The sequence below is a fragment of the Thamnophis elegans genome, chromosome Z (assembly GCF_009769535.1).
Source record: "Thamnophis elegans isolate rThaEle1 chromosome Z, rThaEle1.pri, whole genome shotgun sequence".
Taxonomy (NCBI): domain Eukaryota; kingdom Metazoa; phylum Chordata; class Lepidosauria; order Squamata; family Colubridae; genus Thamnophis; species Thamnophis elegans.
The window spans coordinates 40,902,231-40,924,712 of NC_045558.1; the positions used below are offsets into that span (position 1 = coordinate 40,902,231).

Consider the following 22,482-nt stretch of genomic DNA (forward strand, 5'->3'; position numbering starts at 1 on the left):
TTTATGATACTTTTCTGGCAATCATTAAGTGAACACATGACTGTAAAGCAAATTGATTGTTAAGTGAACCCATTGTCTGCAATAGTAATTTTAGCCAAAAACCAGAAGTAAATGCTGGTTTTCAGCAAAAAGTCTTGTGAATTGTGATCATGTGACCATGGAGTGCTACAGGACAGTTGCCCAACACACAAAATGCAATTAAATAATGGTGGGTGGGCAGAGGGGGCAGAGTTTTGAATCCACATTGTAGCAGTAACACTTAGACTTATATACCACTTCATAGTGCTCTTACAGCCCTCTCTAAGTGATTTACAGCATATTGCCCCCAACAATCTAGGTTCTCATTTTACCCACCTCGGAAGGATGGAAGGCTGAGTCAACCTAACAACCATTGTAAGTATCTTTGGTGCCCCCTCCCCTTCATTGCTAAGTTGAAGACTATCTATATACATCCCAATGATAGTATTATGAGCATTTTCCCACCTGTAATTCTAGACCAATTTTCTTAAGACACTGTTTTCCCTTTCTGTTGGGTTTTTGGTGTTCTCTGTGGTTGGCAGCTTACTTGCCCAACAGGTAACATCATAAGTGCAAGGGAAAAGTGAGTTTTGGTGGCTGTTTATATATATGAGCTTGCCCTGCAAATCTTGGTGGTGTATGGCTTCCTCCTTGATGATGCTTTGATTAGGTTTCCTTCCTCATTGTTTATCTAGTGCTATTTCCTGCTTCTCTGAGTGTTGGGTGCTGGAGGGCATGTGTTGAAGGTTGTTTCCTTCCTCACTAAACTTTTGGTTGTGCCTTTTAAATAGCATGTACATTTATCTCTATGTGTTTATTGATGGATGGTTTTGTATGGGAAAAGGCCATTATTTCTAATGGAGCAAAGACATTCAGAAAATATAGTTATAGGTATGACTCCCTGAACCCAAACTTTCTGCTTATAATGTACAGCTACTATTAAATGGGGAGAAGTTGGTGTTAGCAATAATAGGTTTTGGGATTAGTTCCATTATGGCGGGTGCTGGACCAGCTTGGTATCACTTTTCTACCATCTAAAACTGGGGAAAACACTGACAACAGTAGCCACCCTGTGTCTTACTGATAAATCATATATCCAAAAGCATTTCCTGGCTATACACCCAATTCTGGCTTTGAAAGGCAGGGCAAGCTGTTTTCTGAATCCTGAACTTGTCTGTCTAATGTTAGACAGAGTCTCTATCCTAAGTGCATTGAAACCTTATTCATCTATATTACATCTCACCTAATACGGATGCATAAACAAAAAAATATCAGAATCAAACCTATTGACTGAGAACTTTACAACTTCCTGGAAAGTATTTGGTGTGAAGCAGGAAATATGGAAAAATTACAAAAATTATGAAAAATCAGGTTTGACAGAGATACGAAGAATAGAAAAATATATAGGCGGCTTTATCTTTTTTCAAGTATTCATTAACCATTTTAATGAACAATTAATCACAAGATATTGCAGCTGTAGTCTACTACCCCCACATTTCATTATAAGCAATCAAGAACATCTGTCAGGGTTCCAAATAGCATCCTCAATAAAATAAAAATCTGAGGCTAGAGATTCCTCAAAGTTCCAATTTATTAGAAGAGCCATCTTAGCACATCTGGAAAAACCCGAATCTGAAAGGTTCCAGGTTTTCCTCACCCAGTTGAAAGTTCAACTGCCCCAGCACCAACATTGTCCAATCAGTCACTGTCCCAAAAGAAGACTCCTCCCAGTGATCCCCTTCCAGGTCCTGCAGTAAGATGACCTTGAGGAATATTATTTTGACTACAAAGTTCCAATGCTCCATACAATTCCCCCCTCCCAGTTTCCCACAGTAGAATATGTTGCAGGCTTGAGGCCACTATAAAAAAATAGCTTCCCAGCCTGACAACATCTTTATAACACAAAAAACTGTACCACAAAAAGGTCTGAAGATAAGCTACTATATCTGGGCTGAAAATATTCAGAAAACAGCTGGATGATTGTATAGAGAAAAGTAGTGATAAGGACTTTTTTGTACTTTTGATATGCTAACCCCATTGTAATAATAAGATATTATTACCAAAGCACACTGAAGTCAAGGCTACATCATGAGAGTGAAGTCCAAACACAGAGAGGAAATACCATCAAAGCAATAAACATCTGAGGAATGCCAACTATGATACAGATAGCTAACATACTGGACTCAAGCAGAATTGAAAGCCCTGAATAGGAAGATCAGAAAACTAATGACAATGAATCATGCCCTTCATCCATATAACTATGTTGGCATACTCTACTTACCGAAGAATGTAGGCAGGCATAGAATGTTACAACTACACCAGACTGTTAAAGAAGAAAATAAAGGCATTGGAAGAATACCTAAGGACAGTAAAGAAGAATTACTGAAGTCACTACACCATGAAGCTTACTAAATACCAAATAGACCAAAGTGGCCTATAAAAAAGATCAAATGAGGAAAAGAAAAGAGACAAGGCAAGGAATGTATAAGGCAAATACGTTTTTAAAAAAACCAGCACACAACTTAGATAACAATACCTGGCCATGACTAACAGCAGAAAAATTGAATAATCAGAAAGAGAGGCTAATTTTGGCTTCATAAGCTCAAGCCTTAAGAACAAATATATTATCACCACCAGTCAATTGTAAAAGACAATATGGAACAGGTTACATCCTGTGACTTTTAACATTAGTAAAAGACATCTGCTTATTCCATGTTCTTGGGAAATATTCAATTGGAAGACAAAATTCCAAATCCAGTTTAAATATCTGGCTGGCTTTGTGTCTATATTGCCTATCCCAGGTCCTTGAGAAGGACTTGATAGGTACACAAAAATGCCAAATTCAATCTAAATATCTGGCTGACGATGCAACAAACTATAGTTAATACATTAACTTTTGTGCCACCTAACTCTTCAGTGACTTTGGGCAGCTTACAAGAAACAAAGGAATTACAATAAACTATCAGGGGGGAAATAATTTTGAATAAAGTGAGGAGTCTTATTTTTCCTCATCAAAGATCTGGGTGAAAAACCAGATTTTTCTAATCAGAAAAAGAAGGCCATCCAGAATTTACTATGAACCTTGTCTTTTATTAAGTATTTTGTTAACTAATAATTTTATTTATTTTGTTAACTAAAAGGCTGTATTATATGCATAGGTGGTATTCAGTTGGTTTGGACTGGTATGCCCAAACCAGTAGTGAAAATTGAAGGTGGGCTCACCTCGGTCCTATGCCGTCCTATTTAGGCACATTTTCAAGCCACACATATGTGTGCAAGCCATGCACGATCAAAGCGCATGCATGGACAGCCAAGTGCTGTTATGTGAACCGGTAGGGAAAGTAAGTGAATACCACCCTGATTATATGGAAACCAAGGTGGTAAGGTAGTGGATTAAGCCTGGAGACACCTAGTTTCAAGTGTATCTTCAATCATGGAGATTCATTCGGTGATTACTTTTCCAGGCTGTTAGTATGGCTATGGAAATAAAGGAAGATTCCAATGTAAGCTTCCTTGAACTCCTGGGAAAACAAGTGAGATGTAAATCAAACAAATAAGTAAATAAATAAATCAAACCAGAATGCTGGATAATGTTAAAGGAAATGCTCTTTTAAGATACCAACATAATTTATATATTGTTATATGACTTACAATGTCAAACTAGTGATTGTTACTATAGCGGAATCACCACAATACTATCAGTAACAACTCTAGGACACAATACTAATAAGTTGTTTTAAACAGTGCACTATATTTACTCTATCATTCTATTCCTCAAGAGTCTTATCTTGTGTACACATTGTGGACAAGCACCACTGAACCCATGTGCAATATACTGATTAAGTATAGACTTTTAAAACGGGTAGCTGAGTCTTTCCTTTAAACTGGGGCAGAGGTGGGTTGCTGCTCCGCCCACCCACCTGGATGCTTCTACACATGCACATAAGAGTTGTGCACGCACAAGCGCACACGGGAGCGCGCCTGAGCTGGTAGTAAAAAAAAATAAGCAAACCACCTGAACTTGGGTACTATAGAAAATGTATGTGATGCCACAAGTATATAGCTTTTGTTGGATATGCTAAACTACTTATCAAATTACTTGAAGTAGCACCTGTTTTATTATCAGCTTGCTCTTACTCTTATGACTAAGAAAAAAGGGCCTCGTGACTCTGAAATAGATTGCCATTTTGTGTGTAATCATTACAAGCCTTAAGAAAATCAGGAAGGCCTATATATTTTTGTCCATTTTTTCCTCAGGTGTATATCTTACTATACTGGTTTTGAATTTATGAGAATATACTGTAAGGATGGCACCTATTAACTTTATTAGTTATTTCATTATTGAGAATATTAAAAAAAGAAATCTAGAAATATTTTTTAAAACCTGCAAAAAGGACCAGTCTTTTTCATAACCAATAGCTAAATATAAGATTAACTTCTCTGTTTTAGTGGAAATCCCATTCAGAAAATAGAAATGAACAGGATGGAGAAAAATGTTACATTCTGTGAGCAACACAAATAGACTTTACTTAGTCAAAACATGTAAGAGCTTTTCAATAAACAAGTAGTAGGAGTATATAACTATATTAAGATTTTTAAAAGTGTGTTGCTATTTCCATGTTATAAATTCTTACTTCACCTCATCTTTGAAGAGCTTAGAGGTTCTCCATCTACAAACTCACCCATCCCGAGAATCAACCTGAAATGTGCAAATAAATCACATCACCTTTTTCCAATTTAACTGTGTTCTTAAATACACTCTCTGATCCAAAACAATTTTTTGGGAGTCCTACTCTTGAAATTGTAAATTTCTGAAATAATCAACCCAAGCATTCTGAATGACATGTAAACCACTACAGGTAAATTTATGTTAATTTACTGCCAAATGCAGCTAATGTATGTGAGATTGGGATGTTTAAAAAAAACTTCAACCCTCAAAAACAAAAGTTTTTAGTTCAGAAAGGAAGTGAGTATGTGTGTGTGTGTGGGGGGGAGGGAGGGATTAATTCTGAATTCATTCCGATTTATTTCAAACTATTTTCAATCCGAGCCGTGTTCTGAATAATATCTACCTTTGAAAGTAAAAAAATAAATAAACCTAGTCTTCCAATGGGGTTACTTCCTTATTTAGATAACAACACGCCTAAACACGCCTGCCCAGAGTAAGCATTCGTCAATTTAATCGGGCTTATTTCAGAATAAGTGCGAATAGTATTGCATCTTTAATTCTGCACCCTGATTTGCCCAATGTTGACACGCATTCATTTATGGCCTTGACATCGCCTGGTTTTCATCCTCGTTACATTCCAGCCCGAAGAATGCAGGCAATAGAAGATATCCGGGACAAAAGACAAAAGCACATGCGAGTTCCCTTTTCTTTGCCTTGGCATGAATGGCGAAACTGGCGTCCCCAGGCCAGAAAGGTGGGACCAACCGCAAGCCCAGTCAGAAGGCAGCGAAAGAGTTAAAGGGGGAGGGGCTTGCTTCGCGCGCTCCCGCCCGATCAACTAGACTGGAGAAGCTCTTTCGCGCGCTCTTTGCCTCGGCAGCAGCAACAGTAGGACGGACTGCTGCGCGCGCAAAAGAGCCCGGCCGGCGGGTACCCGTTTCTACCGTGTGCGCCTCTCGACGGGCAGAGACGGTTGCGGGGGCGCGCTGCCGGGAGTTTCAGGTCATTAGATGGGGCTGAGGCGGAGCGGCGGCAGCGTCCACTGAAGAGAACGAGGCTGTGGGTGCGCGTGCGAGCGAAAGGAGAGGCGAGACCAGTCAGCGAGCCCAGCGAGTCAACCCACCGGTAACTGCCCACCTTCGTAGCTCTGGAGAGAGGCTTTTGGGGCAGGCGAGTCCCCCCTTTTTTTCTCCTTACGCGGGGGTGCGCAGGAAGGGGGGGCATAAGGTCCTGTCGTGGCGCACCCTGTGTGAATGCCGAGCCTCTGTGTATGGAAGAGGGCGGAGAAGAAGCGGGCAAAGCTCTTGTGGGACAGGAACTGGTTCCCGGCGAGGAGCCTACCCCGTGACTCTCGCTTTAGCTTGCCTCGGAGCGAAACTGGTGGCGGCCTCTTTGGGCGTTTTATGGTAGGGGATTAAGGCTCGTGCAGGTATTTTACTCGTGGCTCGTAATGGGGCGTTTTGCCGCTTTCCCCACCTCTTCCGTGTCCCTTCTCCTCCCAACTCTGGGCTGTCTTTTTTTCTTGCCCCGGATTATCTCCCATGGGGGATAATCTTTGTTTCCCGCTCGGGATTATCTCCTCGACCTCTGCGGGATTATTCTTCTTTCTCCCCGCCTCTTTTCGCAAAATTTAGGGGCGGTGCGCGGACAGATCACCCTCCTCCCCTTTCCTTCAGCGATTATTGCGCGCGCTCTCCCCAAAATAGGGGGTTCGTCTTGCCATTTCAGATGAAAAACACACATTCTGGTTTCTCTCTCCCGCTCCCTTTCCCTGTTGCCTGTAGCTGCAATCCGCATTCAGTTGAGTAAGGGGGGGAAAGGTGGCGGAGCTGACTGAAGAGCTGGGTGGGTTGTAATTGCCACTGTGGTGCTGTCACTTCACTACATTTGGAGCTGGGAGGGCGGGAGGCAGGACAAGCGCAAGGATTGGCCGCGGGAAGGGCGATTTTCTGGGGGAGAAGATAGGTAAGTGTTGAAGTCTGCCAAATGCAGGGAAAACGTACTGTCGCGCTTCACCCATGCTGGTAAAATAGCCATTTGGACTGCTAGAAGCTAAACGAACAAGGAATCACACGATGTTCTTTGGCATTATGATTTTTTAGGTGCATTCAGGTCCATTGTTACAAAACTGTCAAGGGTATCTCTTTATTTTGGATTCAATCTCTAGAAAGGTCTGCATCAGAATAATTGAAAGAGTTTACTGAAACTCAACATGTGAATGAAAGACTGGCTGAGTGTCATTTGTTGTTAGTAGGGGTCAGTCCTGAATAGAATGGACTGTACTTTATGGCTGCCAGCCAACTGGTCACTGCTATTGCTGAAGGAGGGGCATTGTTTCAATTATTGTTGTGGGGACAGAGTGTATATAGGATAATCTTTAACTCATGACAGAGCAAGTGGTAGTAATCTGCTAGTATCATCAACACCCTTTTTCTTTCACCAGGAATTTGCCTGCTGCTACTGCTGAGTTTGTAATCAATTCTGCAGTACAGGGTTTCATCCATCAATTAAAGTTCATTTTATTTGACTTTGGGAAGAGAGGGGCCTTGGGCAACTATAAATAGACCTTTGGACTACGTTGTATCAGTAGAGGAAGACAAGTAAATTCTAGTAACACTGTATGTGAATTGCAAGTGTCTTGCAGGGATGACTGTCATAATGTTTCTACCTTGACTCCTGGCTTGGGTGCATGTTATAAGTTATTTTAAAAGACAAGCTATTATTTAGCAATTTCTCTGTGAAAATTCCTCAGTTAAAACCCTTTTTCAACAACTATAATCATATCTGAGTACTACAGACAGGATCAAAATTTGAATTTGGTACGTTCAAAATCTCAAAAAAAAAAAGCATGTTAATGAGAGAAACTCTAGAATATTCAGTACATGCTGCAGCCATCTGTTCATTTTTCATCTCTCTTGTTTACAACTTGTGGGCTTTTCAAAATTATCCATTTAGGTGAACTCTTTACAACCAAAAGATTTTGTTCCTTGAATCATAGTGGAGATAACATAATACTTTATTATGTTATTCTTTGTATTCATATTACAATATTTTGGTACCTAATTGACTATCAAATTATTTGAAATTTTAGTATGTATGGATTTTCAATTAGAATTGTACCTTGGATTAAGAATGGTTTTAGTAGGTACAGTACTTAGCATAAAGATTGATGGAACTTTGAAGGAATTGACTTGGTTGTGTGCATTCATTTGCAATTGTAAAAAATTTAGATGCCAAAAATTCTTATGTGTTTTACAAAAAATGAAGAGAGTTTTTTGGTCCTGTATTGATAATATGTTGATTGGTGTTTTCATTAATGTCCTCTTTCTTTTCAATGAAAGAAATGACTATGTGGAAGAAATAGTGATGTCTTGCTTGTTAGCCCTAATGACTCTAATAAATGTGTTGGAACTTTTGCCAATGGACTGCAGTGTTGGATATGCAATTATGCAAGAGATTTAACACTATTTTAAGGTCTGGGGTTTTGGGGAACTTTTTTTTTTGAATCTTTATAAAATAGAAAGTATCTGTTCTTCAGTACTGTGACCATGAAAGGACAAATAGAAAATGGCTCAATTTCATTAAGAAGCCAGTTATATGTAGAATTCCCATCATATAATTATAGCTAATGTTCAGAATCCACTGTTATATTTGGATAAGTATTAAATTGTTGCACAAATGAATAGTTCCCAGCACATTATTAATATGCAGCTGTTGGTTGCTACCAAATAAATAAGCAAGAATTATAAGAAGAAGAGAAAATGTTGTCTATGAATATATGGGATAGTGTATACATATTCAAATAATTTTCTTGACAACTGTATGGAAGTCACTTACAATTATTCCATAAGCCATTCCTGATTTTAAAAAGTTAAATGTCTGGGATCTGGTTAATATTTTGATGGGAAATCATCAGTAAATTCCAAGATACAGATTAGATTCTGAAGCTGTAAGAATTTCTGAAAGGTAATGATAATCTACTTGTGTCGTAAAATTGCATGCTTGCTTTCATGACATCACCAAATATCAAACTAAACAAATAAACACTAAACTTACAACCATTTGCTTAGTAATAATTCAAATGTACAAACGCACTGGAAAAAATATTCAAGACTGCCCCTTGTATTTAGAACCATTACTGCATTCCCATAGTCAAAACCCAGGTGCTTGGCAACTGGCATGTATTTAGGATGGTTGCAATGTCCTTGTGTCATGTGATCATCATGTGCAACCTTCCCAGCCAGCTTCCGATAAAGTCAATGTGGGAAGCTGGAATTGCTTAATAACCATGTAATTCACTTGACAATTGTGGTAATTTGCTTAACAACCATGGTAAATGGTTGTAAAATTGAGTGTGACTCACTTAACAATTACCTGACTTAGCAGTGGAAATTTTGATTCCAATTGTGTTTGTAAAACCAGGAATACCTGTAGATACATCAATTCTTGTTCTCAGTTTCTGTGGCCTTGATTTGCCTTGCACAGATACATCTGAGGGAAGGGCCAGCAACATAGAAATGGTGGTACAACCTGGTGATAAAATCCATGCTCCTTTTAGATATCTATTGCAGGCGTATTAAAAGGGGCACAGGGTTGCCTACCTTATCTCACCCACTATTTTAGCCTCCTTGGCTTTCCTCGATATATACATCTAATTTCATGTCTGCTTTTACATTGTAATTCTGTCCTGTATATGCTGTAATTTATAAATAGAGAAATATGGTATTTCTTTTGAGACCCTTTCATGAGTTGCTATCAGAAAGGAGCGGAGAGAAAAAGGGAGTTGCTTCTCTGATCCCCTTCTTGATGTCATCTGGCTCATCAATTGCCCATACATTACTAAGTGAGAATCATTGAGGAGAAAACCTACTTCAACATGATTTCCCCAGATTTTAATACCAGTATTGTTTTATCATCTCATGATATCTTTTATTAATAAAAAGTTGAGGATAGTGGGACTATATTGGTGATAGGATCAAAAGCTTGTTTTCCCCAGCACTCTGCATTAGTCTTTACAGGGAGAAGAGTCCTAGAAAGGAGGCAATGACAAACCACTGAAGAACTTTGCTAAGAAAATGTTGATGAAGATTTTCAGTCATCCAGTTACAGTTGTATGTAGCTTGAGATATGGCAACTGGACTTTTTCTTCTTCTTCTTCTTCTTCTTCTTCTTCTTCTTCTTCTTCTTCTTCTTATTATTATTATTATTATTATTATTATTATTATTGCCAAAAAAAACTGCAAGGACCAGCACAGGCAGCCGTCAAGAGTCCACACTTAAGTTGAAGGGAGTAACAACAACAAAAAATATCAATGTGTCATGGTATAGAAAGAGACATTTGATGTAAAACACATCTCTGTCTCCCCAAAATTACCCAATATTCACATTTATACTTTAAAAAAGAAAAGAAATTGACTACAACTGTGAAGCAATGTAGCGCTTACAGAAATGAATGTGAGCAAAGAGTGACATCTTTGTATAGGTAATCCTCGGTGAGCAATGGTAATTGGGAGGAGGAACCCGGTTGCTAAGCAACACGGTCATAAAGTACAATATTGTATGTCTAATCTACCATGTGGTTATTAGGGGCAACATCACATGATTGCCACATGTAATCTTCTTCCGGCTTCCCCATTGATTTTATTTGTTGAACCTAATAATGAAGGTTACAAATAGTGACAAATAACAGAATAATAGAGTTTGAAAGGACTTGGGAGGTCTTCTAGTCCAACCCCCTGCTCTGGCAGGAAACCCTAAACCATTTCACATAAATGGTTGTCCAATCTCTTTTTAGCAGCAAATGGTAATTGTGAAATGCTGCAACCCTTGTAATTGTGAGCCAGTTGTTAAGCCCCAAATAGTGATCATGTGACTGTGGGGACACTGTGACAGCCATAATTTCAAAGATAAGTCTCCTTGTTCAAGATTGTAGCAGTTGCTGCATGAATGATAGTTAATTGAAGATTATCAACATCTAGAGATCTGCATGTTGGCATTGTAAGTACAAATAATGCTGCTGTAGTACTTTTATTAGTGCTATTCTTCTACAAACCTACAGTTATATAGTACAGTGGTCTCTAGGTACTCATTGCTAATTGAGTCTTAGAGTGCAATGTGTATAAAAAACAATATTAGACAAATTTGTCCAATAAGGAATAATGTAGTAAGTCACAAGGCAGCTGACACCAATATGTTCTAGGTTGTGTGTTGAATACCAAACAAATGATGATTATTGGGATAAAAATTTTGTATAAAAAAATGAGTACCAAATTCAATGAGTTTCAAAGCAATTGAGTTCCAACATACCACTGTATGTATTTGGTACTATGTTTCAGGTTTACAACATTTTTAAAATATACTACTTAGTCTAATTACTTCACATTTGTGAATTTTGTGCAGATATGCTAACATAAAGAACTATATTAATAAAGTATATGGATCTTGAAGATGTTGCAGTAAGTTCCAGTGTTGGTAAAATTAATTGATATGATAATTTTATAATTTATTTAAAAGTAGCCTCGTTATAAATTTGTACCAATTCTAAATATATTTAATTGCAAACATTCATGATGTGTTTCAACAGAATATCAAATGGGCACATTTAAGAGAAAATCCTTAGATTAAGTGTTGGTTTAACATTTTTGTCTGTCAAACATCAATTTAAAGATAAAAAGAATTATGAAAATGAGTAATTTCCATTGTGTCTTGTTTATAAATTTCCCAAATAACTAATTTTGGAAGGAAGAAGTATTCGTAAGTATATGGAGGTATGTGAAGTCATGTGATCACCATTTGTAATCTTCCCAGCTGTTTCCCATAACCAAAGTAACTAGAGGAAGCTGAATTCACTTAACAAACATGGGATTCACTTAATAACTGCAGTGATTCACTTAATCATAATTAAAAAGGTTGTAAAATAGATACAACACCCTTAACTGCCTTGCTTACCAATGAAAATTCTGGTCCCAACTGTAGCAGTCATAAGTTGAGGACACTCTGCATCTGTTTTCATTTGTTTGCCTATAAACTATCTATACAAGTCTAGGGTTAGATTGCCTGCATTTAATTTAAAGCAATTGTATAGCTATCCTAGTCAAGATAAAGTAGATAATCCGTATTACTTAGTAGTTGTGTTTATAAGAATATTGTCTGATAATTTTGCATGGTTGGCTTGGAAAAAAACTACCAAACCGTGATTTGTTCTGTACATAGGGAATAGAAACAATAAATGATTGCAAGGAACAATTTATCTGAGATAACTTTTCCTACAAAAGATTGTAGCAAAGTTTCAGCAGCAAATTGGTTATTCAATGTTTAATTGAGCAAAACAAAGATTTCTCAAAGCTTGTTAAGGGAATAAAATATATTCTATTGTTATATAGAAAATGTTGATGTAGGAGAAGAGCAGGCAGAGTTAAGGGAGCAGAGTTAAGTGCATGAACTCTATGGGAATAACATGGGGGAATTTCCAATGAACAGTGTTGATTTAAAACAAACAATTGGAAATTGGCAGGTGGTGCTTTGTGTCCAGGGCTTGAGTCCTTAGGGTATATAGAGACCCACTTTTTAGTTATACTAGTGATTTGTGTTCACATTGTTGGCTACCCTGTATTTTAAATTTTGTAATGTGTACAATTGTTTTTATTACATTTTAACTGTTCACTACCCAAAGTTACTTTTTGAGATAAGTGGCCATATAAATAGGATAAATAAGTAAACCTCTCCAAATTTATTTGATGACAGTGCATTCATAAAACACAAATGTGGCTAGTGGTTTTCAGAACATGGGAATAGATGTGATCAGTGCATTATTTATTAATAATTAAGAAACTACGTTGTCATTTGGTGGAATGGAAAATAAAATACAAATAACAGTTACATTCTTCCTTCTATTTTGCTGATTGAAATAATTTTACCAATTTTCAGGTTTATGTACTTAGCAATCTTTGGATGGATTTTCACATCCAGTGGTAAGTCTGGGAGTATTATTTTGCACAAATTCTCCCTTTCATTATTTTCTGTGTCTGCTACAGAGCAAAGTAGCATTCATGAACTGCTTTGGTAAGTATTTGCAAAACAGACTAAAGGAGATTGAAAAAGCTGCAATGATTCATAGTATGGCTCCTATTCCATTTCTATTTTCTTCCTCATTATTACCTTTGATACAACCTACATTTTTTATAAAAAGTTATTTCTACGAAGCAGAGAAAGAATAAATGCATGTAGTTTCCCTCCAAAAATAATATGATGACATGATGATAAAGTTGTAATAGCAACTTTAGATTTTCTTATGTGCAATATAAGGATGTGTGGATCAGTAAACATTATGACTGTTTCGTTATTCCCTTTGATGGAAAACAGGTTAATCTGTTGATTCATTGTATGTTTCGTAGTCATATACTAGTGTATGCTTCCATTCTTCCAATTGTGGACTATTTTGCCTCCTTATTTTTGCATGCTACTCACAGCTGCTATCCTGCACATTATCCCCATCTGCCTATCAACATGGAAATGAAATTCTGTATTGCCATTCAAATGATTGGGGCTTCAGCTACATCCACTATTTTAAAGTATAGATAACATCAGATCCAAGTAAAAAGCAGCAAAATTCATTCAAGTCCAATCTTTTATTTCAGGGTAGATAAAAATAGCTGATTTTTTAAAAAATTAAAAATGGATTTTTAAATTTTAAATTGGAGTTTCTTATTTTTATTAAATTTATTTTAAATAAAATGCTTTTGGATTAAACATCTAAAGATTAAGATAAATTTAGTTTATTCAGCATGAAATGGAACTTAATTATGTAGCATAAGGCTGTATATTCTGCAATATTTACATTTTTGGTAAATTCAATGAATACAAGCTGAGATAACATGCACTACATTGATGCATTCACACAAATCCACAGTAACAATGAGATAAATCATAAAACAAAGTTCAGGAATATTCCTTTATTCCATTGTTTTGCAAATATATGTACACTACAAACTGTATGATTTTTTGAAGAGAAATGCATCTGTACCACCAGGCTCTTAAGTGTGAGGAGGAAGGGCAAGCAACAAAAATAAAAGTGAAACCTTCTAAGCAGCTTATAAATATAATATTAGAGAGCACCTGCCATTTCAGATTCATCATGGCAGCACCTGTTGGCGGGCATCCACTCCTCTGCTGCCTGCTATGTTCCTCACCTTGTTGTGTCACTGCCGCATCACCAGTTGACCCATTAAAATGAATGGAACTGTTAGTGAGTCAACAGCGGGTCAGAGGAGAAGCCCCTGCCGGATAGAGATGACAGTTGCTCTTTAAAAATTATGACTTGAATCAAGTTGATTTAAATCAAATCTTTTTACTAGTGATTTAAATAATGATTTAAATCAACTTGATTTAAATTAAATCCACCCTGCTTTATTTGCTTACACCTAATGGACAGAACCTTTGCAAACAGCATCTATAACCTTCTAGCTCTAGCCCACTAGGTACATCTTGAGAGATTCTAGGGAACCTTTTCCCCACTGTCTCATCCAGCTCAGGGCTGTGCTGTCTTTCAATTTGGACCACCACCACTCCAGGAAAGTTATGTGTTGCCAAACTCCCTCCCCCACTGCCAACTCCAGGTGCACATTCCATCATATCTAATTTCTCTAAGCTTGAACTGAGCTGCATCAAAATACTCTTGCATAGGCATCATCACATGGTCATACAGGAACTGGGATGGAAAGAACCTGCCCTCTGCTCGCCCCATCCCTTTGTTCCTTTAACCTCTTTCCAAAGTATTTCACCAAAACAATAGCTCAGTGATCCCACGTATTGCTAGATTAGGAATATAACATATTTTAAATGGTAGATACTTAGTTGTGGTCTTGAGTTAGGTATCTGTAGTTAAGATCAAGTTTTTTCATTGTAAGCGTATGGCAACATAGGAGCACAAACACATCAGGACTGGATTCAACAGTCCACTGCATTTAAAAGGAACAGGCCACTCATTTGAAGATAGCAATATCCACATTTTGGACAAAGAGGACCGCTGGTTTGAAAGAGAAGTCAAAGAGGCCATCTATGTCAAAATTAAACAGCCTTCTCTCAACAGAGCTGGTGGGATATGATATCATCTATCCCCAATCTACAACACAGTACTTTCAACAGTTCCAAGAAGGGTCCACACCCATTTGCACTACTCAGGTGACCCTGATGACACACATAAACCTCCAGGTGACCTTAGCGACTCACTAAAAGAATGCAAATGATCAGCTGTCTGCAAGGAGTGTAAATCCTTCCATTCCCCACTATCCAGTCAGAGTTGAAGAAGCTTCTTGGATGAGAAATGAAACGTTTTCAAAGAAAAAAACCCAGAAAGTCCGGTTGCCTCTTGAAAAAGTACCCTTGGGGCTACAACCTTAACTAAGGGTGATGAAATATGAATTGTCAGATGATTAATTAAGCAAATGATTAAATTAAAAAGAAAGCTTGAAATAGAATTATGTCTTATATAATGAATGATTTTATGTCCTAAGCCTAAATGCTATTACGAAAAGTGAGTCTTGGAGCTTCTAGTAGAATTGCAAATGTAAGTATTAGAAATTATGGCTGTAAATAATTTAAAAGAGAGACGAGATTTTTTTTAAAAAAATCCTTTTTTATTAACACAGTACAGAGTGTTATTAATTGATCTTCGATAATAGTTTTATTATTACAACTATGTGGCATAGTAAGACGTGGTTGAAGGGCAGTTTATATAGGTTGTGCACGTAATCTGTATAATTAGATGCACAGCTGCCATTAAATTCCAGAATTCTGAATTACTAAAATCTATATTTCAGCCCTTACTTCTCCCCCAATAAATGCAGATATTTTTTCAAGTTTGGAGAAAGTAAAGAATATGGTTCTATTTGAGTTCAAAAAAATAAGTCCTGTTCACTTACGTGAATTTGAACAGGATTAAATGTGTAGAATGAATAAAATAAACCTTAGAATTTTTAATAAGAGTTTACACATCATTGTGTACTTTGTGCTTTTTTACTAAAAGGAAAAAAGAAAAATGTCAACTGCTGGGATTTGGAGTTCAAATTTTAAAACTTGCCACTTATTTCAAGATTTGCAAAATGAACTGATGCAGCTAAGATTGAGAAAATATTTGTCTTGGTATCTAACTGTTTCTAAAAATATTTGTCTTGGTATCTAACTGTTCATAGTTATCTTAGAATCAATTTTCAGTTTTCAAAGTAGTCAGCAAAGTCATTTGTTTAAAAGAATTTGGATTTATAAACATAGTGAAGACCTTATTTTTTAAAAGATATTTCTATTTTATTTTTCCATTAACTAGTAATCTCTTGAAACTTTAAAGAGTGTTATCTCCATTTTAAGGTGTGCTTTTTTGCATGTCTGAACTTTTAAGAAAAAAAATTGGAGAGATTAGTTTTCTATATTCTTGTCTACAGTTGTTGGGATTTGACATATCATTGTCTTCTGAACTAGTAGTTAAAAGCTTTTGGGGCCATTTATCTGAAAACTGCAGTTACATGATTTTTGAAACTCTGCTGTTTCAGAGGTCTTAAGCTATATAATTATATGACGTAAGTAGGACTTAGCATTGATGAAGCTTTTGATAGAAAGCAGGACCATTTCATTCTCTAACTGTAATTCCATGTTTATATAGTTTTCCTGATTAACAGTAATGTAAGTTTAGCTAGAAATTAAACTGTACAGTTGGACTTATCCTGGATGATGAACAGCTTTTTCAAAAATCTCACCCTGAATTATCTTCTCAGAAATCCAATTATTGTGAGTCTCAGGGCTTCTAGTAGAATTTCAGGTATGGATGTTTAAGAAATCTTGTAAATACTATTGAATTGAGATAAATGTTTTCAATTAGCACAAAAGAGGATGCTGCAAATTATGACATATTAAGTTACAGTTTAAGGGCAGCTTATATATATTGCACACCTAACCATATAATTAGATGCACAGCTGCTTACACTGATTATTCCACTCAGTTGGGTAATGAAAAGTCTCAATAAGGGAGAATATTTGTAGCTCCGAGTTGAAATGAAAAGACTGCAAGCAAACAACTGAGCTCACCAAGAATTGCATTGTATCAACACTTCAATGTGTTCTTGGAGCCCAACTTAAAACAATGGGCTCTAAAGCAGAACGGAGGGATATCAGATATAAAATAATGGAAATTACATTGGGAAAATAACAATTTTGAAATAGACAGCAAGTTTTTATTGGGTAGCCCTTTGAAAAATTTTTAATATAAGCTTGGATTTTAAATGTTTTTTAGATTGTGAATATGCCAAATAAGGTGTATTTGAATATGCATTTTGAGCAGTCCAAATTAAATATACAAACCTCTTTCTAAGGAAGTTATACAGAAGATGTCCTTTCACAGCAGTTTGGTAAAGAATACTTTTTTTATCCCCATATAATTATATAGACTGATAAGTGCTGCCCTTGAATGAATTCTAACCATAAAATCTTACACCTCCACAGACAGATGTATAAATATGAGGTTTAGATAGAAAAAGCTTCATCAATAATGCTGGAAGTCTTCAAAAAGCCTTAAGGAAACTTTTATAGGTAACTTTAAACTATGATTTTTAAAACATGATTTCCTGATTATTGCCTGGTAGACTTGTTTGCACAGAAATCAGTTACATTATGATTTAACACGTCAGAATTATTTGGAATATTTTCAAATTTTAAAAACTACAGGTTATATTTTCTAGAAGCTGATATATTTACACAAAATTCTATGCAACATACTACATGGGTTTACAAAAGTAGTAATATTCTTCTTTTAGTCAAAAAGTCCTAGATTTGGTAAATATCTTTCAGAAAAAAAGAAAAAGCATCAAACTATGGAAAGTTGCTGTTGTTCACTGAAAAAAATATCTTAATTTATAAAACCTTTTTTGTAACTTGAATCATGAAGTCAATTTACCTTTCTATTATAGGCATATTCATATGATTTCCTGGTTGAGTGGCTTGAGGCTTTAGTTTTTTAATGTAATGGGTGATCATAACATGTCCTAAAATAGATTGAAGCCTAGAGGGAATTTTGACCTAGGAGTAATTCTCAGGCTTCGCGACAGAATAAAAACAAAATTGCCCATTTAGGGCGAGAATGCTGTGTTAACAGGAGACTTAGTAAGTGTACTTGGATGACTACACTTACATAATTAGAATCACAGTACAGGTGGTATATGAGTAATAATCCTACAAAAGGTTACTTTTTCTGTGTCATATTTTCTAAAGTATAGTAACAGTTTTTGTTGAATTACAAGATTTCATCCCACCTTCTGCAAGTTTTCTGTAATACCTTAGGAGGTAAAAGATGTCATAATTACAGCAGATTCTTAGCTATGATTCCAAAGTCTTCCCTTCAAGGGAGTTATGCATGTGACTGAACACTAAACATTTTTCCATTATTGTAGGACAGGGGTGTCAAACTCTCATCGTCACGTCATCACATGACATATTGTGACTTTTCCCCCTTTGTTAAAATGGGGGTGGGCATAGCTAGTGCATGACACATCTGATCTATGGCCAGGAGTTTGACACCCCTCTTGTGGGATACTTATTTGAAATTGAATGTGGACAAATATAAACTAAATGATTAGGCTGCATTAGAATTATAACTAGTTAACTTTGAAACCTTTGTGACCAATCCTCGTATGTTCAGCAGTTGCAGTGACTTGCAGTCAAAATATCACCATTGGTATGCTTTGCAACTGACTTACAACATTCAGAGTTAATAGGGAAGGCAAGAGTAGTAAAATCATAAGTCTTAAACATGTAGGTTTTTTGCTTACCAACTTAATGGCCGAAGGACAAGTATGGTCATAAGCCTGTCACAGTCATATGCTTTTCTACTTAGCAATTGAGTAATGTTTAGTGGCTGAGTTACCAATCCCATTTATGGTTGCTAACTGTATTCCTAGATACCGTATATACTCGAGTATAGGCCGACCCGAATATAAGCCGAGGCACCTAATTTTACCACAAAAAACTGGAAAAGTTATTGACTCGAGTATAAGCCTAGGGTGGGAAATGCAGCAGCTACCGGTAAATTTCAAAAATAAAAATAGATACCAATAATGTTTTTGAATATTTATTTCAAAGAAAAACAGTAAACTAGCGGTGTATTCAATGAAATACTTCACTCACCTCATGATGCTGATGTCCCGCTGTGATGATGATGTCCCGTGCAGCCGCGGGAGCGATGTCCCGCCTCCTATGACACACGGCACAGTGATTCCTATCATTGGATCACTGTACCAGAGGAGGTGGGACATCGCTATGTGGCTGCTTGCCATAACAAGGAGGAGGTGGGACATCGTTGCAGAGCGGCAGGAGGGGGAGGAAGGGGAATCGTAAGACAGCCCTGCATTACATTAGAACGTGAGGAGGGGGGATGGTGCGGTGCGCGCTGCGGGGCAAACTGACACAGAGGGAGGGGAAACTCACAGGGGCACTGGGCCATTCATGAGTGTCACCCAGCGGCATGTCCCCGCCCCCTTTTCTCCTCCATTTTGGGCAAAATTTTCACTGACTCGAGTATAAGCCGAGGCGGCTTTTTTCAGCCCAAAAAGTGGGCTGAAAAACTAGGCTTATACTCGAGTATATACAGTATATAATACCTGCTATAAAAGTGCTATTTTTTATTTATTTAAATAATTAGTGAATCCTCCTAGCGGGTGGATTTCCAGATGGCCAGGACTATTCTACCTGGACATTCTGAAAGGCCAAGGCCAAAGATATGGGTCATGTTGGTTTATGGAAATCCATCACCTTGCTTTCATGATGTTAACATCATATCAACAAAACAGGCCAGACCATTCTATTGAGACTAGGTTTGGAGGCACTGAAGAATGGGAAGAAACTGTGGTATGAGTTGGGCTAAGAGAAAGTGTCTGGCCCAAGGATACCCAGATGGATTTCATGCATAAAGCAGGACTAATCAAATTGATATTGAAACCTACATTGAACTATGAATTCATATCATAGTCTAAAGATGTATTGAACTTATTACTATTTATTAATTTGTTTATTAATCAAATTTGTATTTGAACCCATCTTGTGAAAAGTGACTCAGGGCAGCATACAATAATCAAATAAAAAAGTAGAAGTATAAAACAATCATTATCTAAAGCCATTATATGAAAAGTATTTATTAATCAAATTTATATAACTGTCCATATCATGGAAATTCACTCTGGATAGCATGCAAAAATCCAGCAACAGTAGAAATATAAACCAGTCATTTTCTAAAGCCATTATATAATAATTATTTTAAAAGCATTAAACATACAGTATTCATTAAATCTAATGTATTTGGTTGCCTTTCTCAAGAAAAGTGACTTTTTCCCCAAGATCCCAAACCAGGGTGATTATTTGACTGTTGGTTTAATTTTTGGAATATGTTGTCAAGGCCAATAATTGGCAGGATTGAAAAAAATTAGACATATCTAGAGTGGATAGTCTTACAGGTACACCTTTTTTAGTGACCACAATTGGGAATGGCAGCTTGGTTGTTAAGCAAAGCATTTGCTAAGTAAAACTGTGATTGTACAGTACTTATGAGCTTGCTTTAGATTTCCTCTACTTTATAGACTTGCAAAGGTAGCAAATGTGAGGGCTAGTCACAAGTTAGTTTTTCATTCTTATTGTACCTGCAAGTGGCTGCTAAATGAGCCACTCACTAAATGAGAAATACCCATATTTGTTGTTTACCAAGATGGAAAGAAAATACAAATATCCTCAACATGTTTTTTAAAATTTCATATTTTAAAAGTTCCACATATCAACCACGTTTTATCAAATTCATTGCTACAATGTCTTGGAAGCTGATTATACTGATTATTACATTGAAGTACATTTGTCAAGTTTAGTGGATGTTAAATTAATAAGATTATTTACATTCCATGAAACCTAGTTGAATATGGCTCATAACTGAAAAACTCATGGGAAGCCACAGGAAATACCAGAAGCAATAGGCTAGACTTACAATAGAAAAAACATTGAGAAAAGCAGTGGTAAACAATTTCCATATTAGTGTCAAGAAAAATAACATGGAATTTTGCTCCACTCAAGAAGAATTTGCTGAATTCAGAAGGATTTTGTTGAATTCCAAAAATTAGCTTTTTAAGGGGTTCTTATTTTTCTTTTGTAGAGAAATAATTGTTGATTGTTAGTATGGTATGTTCTAGTTTCTTAGTGGCATCGGATTGAAATTATTTTTATTTCTAGTTGGAAATAACTGGTAATTATTTATATCGCAAATATATATACACACACATAGAGATTTATAATAGAGCATTATTTAAAGAAAAAAATGAATGAAGGATTTAACATAATGGTTTAGGATAGTACATAACTATAGTGGTATGTATGAAGAAGGACCTTGGGAGACTGGGCAAAGAGACATTGCCAAGGAAGTGGTCAGATAACAGACAGCTTAGCCCACAACTGGGTGGTGTAAGAGGCTCAGAAGTCACTCTTAGGACAAAGGTTGGGTTGTAAAGGAGATGGGCATGGAAGAATTGTACTCAGACTTGAAAGTTTTTGTTTACAATGAAGTAGAATTAGCTCATCTGGTTGTGTTTCCTATCTAGTTAATCCTATGAGGCTGACATCAATCTTGCAAGTCAAGCAAACCCCATCCCCAGCACCTATGCCATCTCTTATCTAACCATTCCTGTGGCAATGTTTCTTTACCCAGTCTCTCAAGGTCCTTCCGCATATTATTACAATAAGTCTGCATTTCAAACAAGGGGAGTGTGCCTTGTTTAAACAAAGTTAGGACTATGGTCATAATATTGTTTTGTAACATAAAATGACAATTAAGGAATGATTCCTCCAAGGCAAAAACTCATAATGACTTTTGAACCAGACTCTTAGTTATACAAAACAGAGGAAGCCGAAATAACCACAGGAATTCTAGCCTTCTCGACCTCAGCTGTAACACTTAGCAAAAATAAAGTTTCAAACTCTTCCATAGAATTCAAAGAGACATGTTGATGTTATTTGGATAGTTCACACTGAGTAGTGGAGAAACTATGGTGTGGCTGAAGTTAAAACCTGGTATTTTGCAAATTTTCCCGCCCGCGCTCTTTACCTGTCTTTAAAGCCTTCGGCGCTTCTGCACATGTGTATGGCATGTACAGCGCCTGCACAACACTCCGCCGAGCTATTGGAGCGTCGTGGAGGCTTGCAGAGGCATCACTGGAAGGTAAGATGCATGCGCACACTGTGCCTGCCTTCATTTGGAGGGTACCAGGCCCTGTTACAACCATACCGGTTGCAATGGGATCCGGAACCCACCATTGGTGTATTTGGATTAGGATTGGACCAATAGTAAAATCTGTTACAAGCAAAAACATGATTTGATTTTAGAATCATCCTTCATTTACAGATTCACTCCCTGGTATCTCCAGATAAAAGAGGAGCAGAGCTGTTGCCTGGGTTGACATTACCAGATTAGGTGGGCCAAAAATCTGATTATTAAGTCCCAATGTAGAGTCTTATTACTGATAGTCACATTTAATGAACAATTGTCATAATGCAAAAAGTAACTATAAATATATACCAGTAGATGGTTCGGTCTTAAATCATTCTTTTGTTTTTGAACAATTGTATTAAATTAAATATAAAATAACAGAACAGGAAAAATTTGTGGGGAAGGAATGAAAAAGGGGCTATGGAAAAAGTGACAAGAAAAAAAGTGAGGAATTGACTACTGATTTTCTTCAGGACAGACACAAATATATAGTACCTTTTATTCTAAGTTGAAACGA

General features: G+C 36.7%; 1 protein-coding gene across 6 annotated transcripts in view; it reads left to right on the forward strand.

The window, feature by feature from the left end:
- The first annotated feature begins 5,169 nt into the window (after window positions 1-5,169).
- Window positions 5,170-22,482, forward strand: part of MPP6 (membrane palmitoylated protein 6) — a 55,371-nt gene continuing 38,058 nt past the window's right edge. For 2 of the 6 annotated variants that reach the window (XM_032236857.1, XM_032236854.1), the window contains exon 1: window positions 5,170-5,812. The gene's annotated coding sequence lies outside the window, so the exon portion shown is untranslated. Of the gene's footprint in view, window positions 5,858-6,246; window positions 6,653-22,148; window positions 22,170-22,482 lie in introns of those variants that run through there. The other 4 variants (XM_032236853.1, XM_032236851.1, XM_032236855.1 and 1 more) reach the window with 4 other exon arrangements.